We start from the raw sequence: 12093 nt of genomic DNA on the forward strand, positions 1-12093 counted from the left end.
CAGCAAAGACGGACGGATTTGAAAATGCGGGATGGGCGTCTTTCAGAGAAGACGGGCGGATTCCTTTACAGGGATTTTTCTTGTTTTCCTCAACCAAAAAGACGGGCGGCTTCTCTTTCAGGACGGGAAACTTTATGAAGACGGGCGGATTCTACTGAAGGACGCCCGGATTCGTTAACAGTCACAAAATTTCAAAAATTCAGCTCAGAAGGACGGGCGTCTTCTGCCCAATATGCCCGGATTGCCTGAAGACGGGCGGATTCTCTTGAAACCGCTTGGATTCTACCCCCTTTACCCGGATTCAGTTCCATCCGTGTACCTTGCATATCCCTTGTCACTTTTCATTCTTCAAAATCTCGTGTTCTTCATTGTGGGGGCACTACTAAGGCATGAATAGCCTAGGCAATTGCTATCCCCACACTAAGCTAAAGCACTACACATTAATTGAAATTATTAGTCCCTCCCTCACTTCTCTCAAACATGATAATTATCTTGATCAAGGCATAAAAATCCCAAAATGACAAAAATGCAAATTAAGAATTAAAATGCGAGTTAGGGAGTTAGAAATATTTACAAATGGTGGTTTAGGGAGGACTCCACCAAACTCTCATTCATGATGAGATGTCAAGGGGGCATGTCCAAGGTGTTGTTGATATTGCTCAACACCTTGAAAAAATAATCAAAAGCTTGTTCATTATCGTGATAAAGTTCTTCAATAGATCTTTGCCCTTGTTGTCGGTCTTGATCGATAGCATTACCAATGTAGGGATTGAAAATCCCTTCAAACTCATCGTCCCAAAGACCACAAACTTCATCTACTTGATCACTAAAGATCTCTTGAGTTGATAGAGACAACTTTCTCATTCGCTTGTTTTGGCCAATAAGGCCATCTTCTTCATTGCTTGACTTTGGTGAGCTTTGCAAGCTCTCTTTGTTGCAATTCACTTGCTCTTTGAATGGAGCATCTTCAATTTTCTTCTTCCATTGGAGTTCCGACTTCTTCCTATCATCCTTCCGGCTATAATGATCGATCATAAAACATGGTTCATGTAAACGGGGAGCTCTCATAGTTTTGTCAAGATTAAAAGTTATACTCTCATCTCCCACTTCTAGAGTGAGCTCTCCATGTTTCACATCGATCACCGCACCCACGGTGTGTAAGAAAGGTCTTCCTAGAATTATTGGAATGATTGGAATCTTCTTCCATATCAACAATGACAAAGTCCACCGGGATGAAAAATTTCCCAATTCGTACAGGAACATCTTCCCATATCCCTAATGGTGTCTTCGTCGATCTATCGACCATTTGGATTGTGATATTGGTGCATTTAAGCTCTCCCATCCCCAACCTTTTACTCACCGAGTATGGCATAACACTCACACTAGCCCCTAGATCACATAAGGCTTTGTTGATCGTGGTGTCGCCAATGGTACACGGTATTGAGAAGCTTCCTGGATCCTTGAGTTTTGGAGGTGAACTCCCTTGAAGTATTGCACTACTCACCTTAGTGAAGGCGATAGTCTCAAGCTTCTGGATTGACTTCTTTGTGAGGATGTCTTTCATGTATTTCGCATAGGCCGGCACGTGATTGATTAATTCTGTGAAAGGAATTGAGACTTCCAAATTCTTCACAATTTCCATAAACTTTCCAAGTTGGTCATCAAATTTGGGCTTGGCTTGACGACTTGGAAAAGGAAGTCTAATCACAATGGGCTCCTTCTCCTTGACCTTGTCTTCATTTTTCTTTGAAATTTCTTCTTTTGATGATTCTCCATCTTTGGAGTTTTGCACAATTTCTTCCTTGTCACTAGCTTCCACAACTTCATCCTCAACTTGCTTCTTTGGTGCTTCATACCTTGTACCACTTCTCAAGTGAATGGCACTAACCGTTTCATGTCTTGGGGGATTACTTTGAGGTGGTAATTGCCCCTTTTGTCTCTGTGAGCTTGAAGATGCTAGTTGAGTCAATTGGGTTTCCAACATTTTGGTGTGAGCTAGGATGTTGTTGATGGTAGTTTCCTTTGCTTGACTATCTTTTTGCATTTGAGTGAAAAATTCTTGTTGATTCTTTTGCATTTGGAGGACCGCTTTTTGAACATCAAAACCTTGGTCATTTTGTTGATTGTATGGATTTTGATTTTGGTAACCTTGGTTTTGGTTGTAAAAGGGTCTTTGATTTTGGTTTCTCATGGGAGGTGGGGTGTATGTTGTTTCAGGGTTTTGAACATTTTGGCTTTTGTATGAGAGATTTGGATGGAATTTGGTGTTTTCATTGTAATAGTTGGAATAAGGGGTACCACTCTTGTATGCTTGGAAAGCATTCACTTGTTCATTTGTTCCCCTACATTCACTTGAGTCATGTACCAATGTTCCACAATTCTCACATATCCCACTTGGGATTGATGAAGATGCCGTCATGGCATTAACATGATGCTTTGGTGATTTTGAGGCTTCTTCAAGTCTAGCCATAGCTTTTTAAAACTTCAAATTGATGGTATCAATGTGAGCACTAAGTTGAGCACCCAATTGAGTAACGGAGTCCACTTCATGCTTTCCTCCTCTAGTAGCCTTGCGAGGTCTACTATATTGTGAGTTATGGACCGCCATTTCCTCAATTTTGTTCCAAGTTTGATTGTCATCAACTTCGGTGAACATTCCATTTGATCCCACGTTGAGAATGTTCCTTGAATCTTCATATAGACCGTTCCAAAATTGTTGTACCAAGAACCACTCGCTAAGTCCATAGTGAGGACATGAGCGACAAATTCCTTTGAACCGCTCCCAAGCTTCATACAAAGATTCTTCATCCCTTTGCTTAAAACCCGTAATTTGAGCTCTTAGCATGTTAGTCTTTTCCGGTGGGTAGAATTTTTTGTAGAAAGCTAGAGCCAACTTCTTCCAAGAATCAATTCCGAGAGTGGCCTTATCAAGGCCCTTCAACCATTGTTTCGTGGTGCCAATTAGAGAAAAAAGAAATAAGACCCATCGAATTTGGTCTTGAGTTACACCGGTTTGAGAAATCGCATCACAATAGTCACAAAAGGTCTCCATATGAGAGTGAGGGTCTTCACTAGGCATCCCCCCAAATTGGCTTCTTTCGACTAATTGGATAAATGCGGATTTGGCAATGAAATTTCCGGTTAGATGTTGTGGTGTGGGAGTACCATTGGGTAGGTTCTCCTCGGTGGGTACGGAATGTGATGAAAACTTAGGCATTGTGAGTTGATTTTGTGTTGTATTTTGTGTTGGGTTCTCCTCACCTTCTCTTGCAAAAGGGTTGATAAACTCAATAGTTGGTTGAATATCCACAACCTCACTAATACCTCTCAAATTTCTGCTAGCAAGTCTTCTATTAGTTGTCAAAGTTCTTTCAATTTCACGATCAAAAAGTAACAAATCACCTTGTGACCTTCTAGACATGCAAAATATCAAACAACTTGAAAACAATTAGAACAAACCTTGAGGAGTTTTACTTCCTCAAGGCAAAGAAAGACACAACTAATAACAATATAAGAAAATCTAAATAAAGATAACACCGTCCCCGGCAACGACACCATTTTTGGTCGGGGCTAAAATCTTTTCGGTAACTTGTCGTTAGGAGCACCTAGACCAAAACACAATTTATAGCTTCACAAACAACTCTACAATTAGTAAAGAGGCAAGTAAAGGTCGGATCCCAAGGGACGGGAATTGAGATGAGATTTCTATTAAGACTAGTGGTGTCTTAGGGGTGTCACAATTTGGGTTGATGTAGAAGGTCACTAAACTAAATAGCAATGAAAGTAAATAAGCAAGATGAATTGAAAGGGTTGTAAACAATTGAGAAAAAGCACTAGGGTGTCATGGGGTCACTGTGACACTCCGCGATAAAGCGGAAAATATAACTAATAATTTAATGCGGAAATTAGTGAGATTTTAAAAACTTTTTAAATTACTAACTAAAGATTAGCACGCGGGTGCCACTAACGAAAAGAAACAAATACTACGATAGACAAATTTTAGGTTATTACAACCCAAGTCTAGAAAGCGGGGAAAAGATATCCCACGAATAAACAAATCAAGGGTTTCTAAATTAGAAACTAAGGTCCAAGGGTTTAGTTCTCGCTAGCCCACACGTCTTCCCCACGTAAGCATCTTCAAAACCTGTCATTCATGTAAACATGAACGCCACGGTCGGTGGGGGGAGTAACTCAAGGTTCTCCCAGCCACAATATGTCGAAATGCAGATAACAAACAACACTTAATCAAACATATTAATCATGCAACATATACGAACAATAAGGAATAAGGAGATATAATGAACAATCATGGTGAAACAGGCATAATACTTTCTTAGTAGAATAGGCATGATGCATGAGGATGAATATGCAATCAAGGAAATAGAATCACCAAGTCAACCCACTCATGTGGACACGACTCAACAAGTGAAAGACATATACTTAGTATGAACTCAAACAAGACAAACCCTCTAGACTCCAACCTCTTGGTAGGACGACGATCATAATACGGTCCTAGTCTAAACCTGGCCAGACTCTCGGGATGGACGACACCCGATTCGACAAACGATACCAAATCGTATCCAAGACTCGAAACATGGTACACCTAACCGTGCCCGACAGTCGAGTAACCTCAAACGGGACCTTGTCACCTAACCGTGACCCCCGGTCCGAAGAGGCGGAAGGAAAAATGGCCCAACTCGGAAACAATGGCACCTAACCGTGACCCAATGTCCGAGGGCAAATAAATGAGGAATGTCAAGTAGTCACACAATGTAAAATGTCACACTCGAGTCACAATAAGGATAAGAATGATCATGCAGACATCATATGACACGGGATCTTTTAATGTCACATTCATACTTGTGGCTTGCATCTCACCATAAGTACAGATGGGAACATTAATCCCAACGGTCTTATCGCAACTAGAGGGCTTATAGCTCACCCCTAGTATCCGATAGGACCAAGACTCTCACAATAGAACAATACAAGGCATTATCAAATTATGACCCTTCACAAATAACTATAATAAATATCTCATACTTGTATTATATTAAGGAATACTCCATTTTATAATTTAACATGCCGGTTAAATAAAATATAACAAGTGATAATGCATAATTTACGTTATGTGAAATATACGGGATAAAATGTGACCATGTCCAAGTGACTCGTTTATGAGCCCATCAACAAGTTATAAAAACCCAATACTTGAAGACACAAGAAATCCATCAAGTTAATCAAGCAAAGCCCAACCATGTAATCATGTGAAGTCCAACAAATGAATCAAATAAAGTCCACAAAAGAAATGAGGTGAGCCTAATAATTCCACCATGGTGAGTCCAAAAATCTTAAGGTAGTGAGCCCAACAAACAAAACCAAATGAGCCCAGCTTTTAATCTCATATGAGCCTAATTGAAATAATATGTAAACGAACGATATTAACGAATTACGTTATATAATATATGAGACGGTTATTTAAATAATTAAGTAACGAAATCCCACAAATATAAAACATGAGTGGAAAGAAATATAAATGAACTATATTAATAATTCCCGTTATACTATCCTCAAGACGGAAATATAAATAATCAAACCAAAACACTTGTTGCCACAACTACCTAATACGACACAAAGAGGGAACTTGGGCAACCATTTTTACGAGTCCACAACCAACGAGGCCTCAAACCCGTGACCATAGGCCACGGTCAGGCCATTGTCAACCTTCGACTCGTCCAAGAGCAGGCTGTGAGCAGCCCTGACACAGCCCATGCTCGACTACCCACAACCGCCCATCACCTCACTTCATATCCTGACTCTCAATCGGCCCAAAAACAGAGCCATAAGACGCCTAAACCCGAGCCTAAACGCAGGCCCCAAATGACTTACATTTTGACTGTTCCAAAACAGTCTGAAGGTTGCACTAACACCGTTCCCAAACAGAGGAATAAACAGTCCAATTCGGTTACAAAACAGAATTTCAAGCAGCCCAAATTCGTTCCATCAGGGACGGACATAAACCCGGGTTGAGACGGAAACGAAACACGTCTACAGTATAAATGACCATCATAAGATTCACCCAAGGAACTCAAAAGGGATGAACAATAGGAAAGGAGCAGTACACAAACCCGACAACTATAGGGACTCGAAACTCCCTTCCACGTACCCGAATCCAGAAGGAAACGAGCCGAAAATACCCAAACAGCCGCGTGAAATAACGACTAATACCATAAACTTAACTACAGACAAGAGGAGGACAAAAAGGACTGAGCTTTACGACATATAAAGGTGAAAAACGAGTGGGAAGGGTGAAATATCGACATTTTGTCGAGTAACCTATCACCGTTACCTTAACTCTTCAAATTCTCGGGTGAAAACGTCCAAGGCACGAGCTTTACTTCGGTCTTCAACTAGGAATGAGGAAAATCGAGCAACATGGGTCACAAAACCGGGTTTGTAATAAGGTGCCCATTTCGAAAATTCAACAAGAATAAGACTTTCTTACCTAGAAATGAGGAGGAAGAAGAGAGGAAGCCAAGGGTGCAAGAATCATTAAATTTGGTTGAGAAATGAGGGAGATAACGGAGGTTGAAGGAGGCGGAAATGGTGGTTGGCGTTGGATTGAAGCTGCTGCTGCGTTTTTGTTATTGTTGCTGTTTTACGCAGAAAAGAAGGAGAAGGGAAATGGGGGGTGGGGACGGGTTACAAAACAACAACAATAATAATATATAATAATAATAATAATAATATATAATAATGATAATAGTAGATATTTTGAAGGTGAGGGAATGTGTTGTTGGTTTTTGATTGGTCCATATTAAATTAGGTACAACATGAAATGTGACGGTCTAAAGTTTAGACGGAAATTAAGACGGAGATTATGATTATTACAGTCATCATTATTATCCGACCAAAAATACGTATACATATATTATTATATAAATTACGCCTCAAAAATATAATTTAGTAATACGTATTTTTATAAAAATGAGCTTTTATATAATACGTTTATAAAATCGTGTTTGACATAAAATTAATTAAATTGAATAATTCAAAATTATTCAATAAAGTAGTCAAACGGTTTAATAAATTTTAAATGTCAAAATAGAAAATTCGCGGGTGTTACAGTCATAGGGGATTCATGGGAATTGATCATACAAACATGTCCTCAAATTATAAGCAAGCTATTATTGTTGTGATGGATTGAGTTAGGTTATATCTTACAATCCTAGGAAAGTTTGGGTCCCCGAGCCGAATCGATTAGATTGTACAACACCTACAAGTCGACTTAGTCTTCCCTACTCAACAACATGCATGGTCTAATGAGACTCGAGTTGGTTTATATCTTACAAGTCTCATTGAAAAGAGAGGTGATGGGTAAAAAATGCAAGGATTCATAGGCTCGCATTTCATCAAACATAACATGTGCATGAGTTGAGATCAAAACACGCAAGCAAATAAACCATGAAAGCATATTAATTTAAGCATGAATCATTCCCCATGTTGGTTTCCCTTAATTACCCATTAACCCTAGCTATGGAACTACTCACTCATTATCATGTTGAACATGCTAGCAAGGTTGTCAATCATACCAACAAAGTGAAACATGATGAACAAATGAAAGTAATTAGCAATAATTAAAAAGGGATTAAGAGAATTATACCTACTAATGATTCCAATAATAAAGCAAAGAATAATAGAAGTACTTGATACTTGATTGAGAGGTTGTCAATCGCCCAATAATAACCCAAATAATCTTCAATTACCCAAAATAAAGGCTGAACAAAAGAGAGATTAAGGAAATAAAACTTGTATTAAAACTTGATTAATTGTTGATTACAAAACTAAAGAGAGATTTGATTGATATTAACTACTCTAAGAATTGATAAGAAGAACATGCTCTTCCAATTAGACTAATGGGGTATTTATAGTGGAAATTAGGTGGATGCATTAGGGTTAACTAAGGGCTTAAATGACGATTAAGTCCCTACTTAAGGAAACGCCGGTATTTTCTGAAGGATGGGCATCTTTCTTGAAGCTTGAAGAAACGAATTTGCGCTGTCTTGGAATCCGTGCGTCTTAGGCTCGGGACGGCCGGATTCGTGAGTCTCTGCCCGAAGACGGGCGTCTTCTGGTAGCTGCTGCCCAGGCGTCTTGTATGGAAGACGCACGGATTGTGGTGCTGGGGACGGGCGACTTCAGGACAATCCGCACGGATTGCTGCTCAGACTTGTTTCTTCTTCTTTTCTTCCCTTTTCTTCATAAAATCCTTGGGGATGCAAGGATCTTTCTTCATCATTGCCCAACTACTATAATATGTACAAACGCCTTCTAATCTTGTCTCTCCTTGATTCTTGGTCATTGGATTCAATCAATTTAGTCTCATTTTGCCATGAAAATGCAAGGTTTGCACTCCTTTCCTACCAAGGACACAAAACCTCAAAGAATGTGCAAAACAAAGAACTAAAGACAATAAATAACCCAAATAGGCACTAAAAAGCATGGGAACAAGGCTAATTCGGGGACTAAATATGCGCTAATTATGGTCACATCAGTAGTCATGCTACGTTCCATTCGGATAATCTTAGCGATTGCCGCTTTTCATGATTATGAAATTTGGCAAATGGATGTGAAAATCGCCTTCTTAATCGGTTATTTGGAGGAAGAGTTGTACATGGTGCAACCCGAAGGTTTCATAGATCCTGAACATCCTAAGAAAGTATGCAAGCTTAAGCGTTCCATTTATGGACTTAAGCAAGCTTCTCGGAGTTGGAATCATCGTTTCGACCAGGTGATAAAAGAGTATGGTTTCACTCGATCGGTCGAAGAACCATGCTTATATATCAAGTCGAGTGGGAATGACATTCCTCTCCTATCTTCGGTTAAAGAATGGTTGAAGAACCATTTCCAGATGAAAGATCTGGGTGAGGCACAACGCATTTTGGGAATCCGTATCTACCGAGATAGATCACGACGGATGTTATCACTTAGTCAGGAGTCTTATTTGGATAAGATTCTTGAGAAGTTCAGCATGACCAACTCCAAGAAGGGGAACCTTCCAATGACGTCTGGGATGCAGTTGAGCAAGTCTCAGTCACCCACGATTCCTGAAGGGATTGAGCGCATGAGTCGTGTTCCTTATGCATTTGCAATAGGATCAATCATGTATGCCATGATATGCATACGTCCAGACGTGGCATATGCATTGAGTATGACGAGTCGGTACCAAAAGAATCCAGGTGAAACACACTGGATAGCTGTTAAAAATATCCTCAAGTACCTACGGAGGACTAAGGATAGGGTATTGACTTATGGAGGAGATACTAAGCTATGCGCAACCGGTTACGTAGATGCTAGCTTCCAAACGGATCGAGATGATACAAAATCTCAGTCCGGGTTCGTCTTCACTCTTAATGGTGCTGCGGTCAGCTGGAAGAGTTCCAAACAGAGTGTTGTAGCAGATTCTACTACTGAATCGTTGAATTATGATAAGCATGTAGGGCACGCTATTTCCATGGGTATTTAATGTGTTCCTGAGTTGTAGTAGTTAATTATGGATTTGATACATTATCTTTTTCATATACTATTTATAACTTCATCGTTTTATTATAATATTTTGTTTTTCATGTGGATTGTACTGACAACTTTGAACTCCACAAAGTGAACTGAATTACATTATATTTTATTTGGTCCGTAATCGTCTTAATGAGCTGATAACTCTGGCTATTATATTGTGCAGTCGATTGATGGTGGGTTCAACGAGCCATAAGTCAAACTGTTAACTGATCGATCACAAAGGCGAGATTATAACGATACCTCGTAGGACAATTTTTTGTGACAACGTAATGGAGACCTAAATGTTTAAAAACATCCGGTGCCAGGTCGTGGATAGGACATCCATTGTGTTCCTAGAGTTGATTCTTTTGACTATCGACTGTCTCTTGAGATTAAGGCCGTTTTTGGGTGACTTTGGTTTCTTTCTCACGGTCTGCCGTAACTGGAGGCTAAGTAGATTTTTTCTGGGTCATTTCATACTGTGCTTACATCTGCAGGATTCGAGTTGAGGAAAATATCCAACCCTTATCAGGTATAGTTATTTCTCAGGGCCACTCGAGGAGTTGTAACTGAAATGCATGGCCATGCTCGAATGTTGATTCGTTTATCAGTTAAGTTACTCTCTAGTCGGGGAAACCACTCTTGATGCAGATCACTTGTAAAATACGACCTTTGTGAATACAGATTTTGCAAATTGTTTTACATTGAGTGGGAGAAATTTTAGGATATGAGAATCGGTTATCGCGCATACACTTGTGAGGACAAGTGGGAGTTTGTTGGAGCTTGTGTCCTCCACAAATTAGTGTGATAACATTTGTAAATCTCTTACTGGTTCACAAGGGTATACTTCGTATTTTAATCAGTTGATTAATGATTACCTAATAACGGTTGGCTTGCTAGAAAGTTTGACGTTATTATCATACAGATGGCGGTGATCAACTGGTCCCTAAAGGTCACACCTATAGGATGTGTTTGAGAGATGTGGTTATGGAAATGTAATCACATTGATGCCTTATATGACTAAACAGTTAGTCAATCTGTCGATGAGACGATTATTTAATGCCGATTAAATAATATTAGTTGAGATGAATTAACTGTCAATTCGTAAATTGAGTATAATAAGTTATATTTAATTAATGTATATGATGTAAGTTTGGACGAATTAATATGTTAATTCGTAATTAAATGTAATCGGTTATCATCACATATGCTTTCATTAGTCCTCCGTAGGTACTTGAGGATATTTTTGTATCAGTGAGAGCATTGTCATTGACCGAATGCTTCATTCTCTTCATGATGGTTTTGCCCTTTTTAGAGCAAACTACTACATGAATGACTTGAAAAAGAGTCCTCATGAGCTACACTCTCTTCTCGTACAGACCGAGAAGGATATGAAATTGAGTGGGAGCATGAAGCAGGATATTCTCACGATTTCCAACAAGGGTAAAGGTAAGGGCAAGGCTCATGGCGACCTAGCTGTAGGTAAGCCAAAGTTTAAAAAGCCGGGAAATGGTAAGAGTGGGCCCGGTGAGACTAGTGGCTCACAGGGCAAGGCAAAGAGCAAGGGCGGTGAGATTGAGTGCCATCATTGTCACAAGACTGGACATTGGAGGAGGAACTGTCCCGTCTACCGTGAGGACATCAAAGCAGGCCGCGTCGTTCCAGTTGGTATGTCATCTTATATTCATATGATTGAGATTAACCATGCAAGTTTCAGAACTTGGGTAATTGATACTGGTTGTGGTTCTCATCTGTGTAATCATTTGCAGGGCCTAAAGAACATCATACCTCTCGAAAAGGGTGATGTGGACTGCGAGTCGGAATGGAGCACGAGTTGCTTTGCTTTGTCTCGAAGGGCACATATGTAATCCAACTCCCTAGTAGTTTTGAGTTATTTTTAAATAATCACTATTATGTACCCATTTGTCTAAGAACATTATTTCTGTTTCCCTACTTGCTAAAGACGGTTTTGCATTTTCAATAAAGGATAATAGCTGTATTTTCTCTTTCAATGAAATGATTTATGGCAAAGCAGTTTCCATGAATGGAATTTACATCTTCGATCAAACCACGGAAGTATTACACATGAATAATAAGAAATTAAAGGTTGGTGACAAAGATCAAACCTATCTATGGCATTGTCGAATGGGACACATAAATGAGAAACGCGTAAAGAAACTCGTCGATAATGGGACCATTCCCGCATTCGATTTTTCTACATATGGCACGTGTGAATCATGTCTCATTGGCAAAATGACTCGAATTTCCTTCAAAGGTGTTGGAATGCGCGCTAGTGACCTATTAGGACTCATACATACTGATGTTTGTGGAACTATATTACCGCTAGAGATGGCTATAGATATTTTATCACTTTCACGGACGTTTTGAGTAGATACGGATATGTCTACTTAATGAAGCATAAAAGTGAGTCCTTTGAGAAATTCAAGGAATACAAGAACATGGTTGAGAACCAACTGGGTAGAAAGGTTAAAGCACTCCGTTTAGATCGGGGTGGAGAATATCTTTCAAATGAGTTTGATC

At 39.5% G+C, this 12093-nt stretch overlaps 1 long non-coding RNA gene and 1 other non-coding gene across 2 annotated transcripts; one reads left to right on the top strand and one right to left on the bottom strand.

The window, feature by feature from the left end:
• Window positions 1–2738: 2738 nt before the first annotated feature.
• Window positions 2739–2845, top strand: LOC141644651 (small nucleolar RNA R71). The gene has a single exon (XR_012544263.1). It is a non-coding gene; the product is annotated as a small nucleolar RNA R71 (small nucleolar RNA).
• A 1069-nt stretch (window positions 2846–3914) lies between these two features.
• Window positions 3915–6687, bottom strand: LOC141630245 (uncharacterized). Its single transcript, XR_012537464.1, has 3 exons — window positions 6503–6687; window positions 6347–6407; window positions 3915–4144 (listed from the first exon to the last, which is right to left on the bottom strand). It is a non-coding gene; the product is annotated as an uncharacterized LOC141630245 (long non-coding RNA).
• Between the last annotated feature and the right edge of the window lie 5406 nt (window positions 6688–12093).

This window comes from Silene latifolia, chromosome 2, assembly GCF_048544455.1.
Source record: "Silene latifolia isolate original U9 population chromosome 2, ASM4854445v1, whole genome shotgun sequence".
In the NCBI taxonomy this organism is placed as follows: Eukaryota; Viridiplantae; Streptophyta; class Magnoliopsida; order Caryophyllales; family Caryophyllaceae; genus Silene; species Silene latifolia.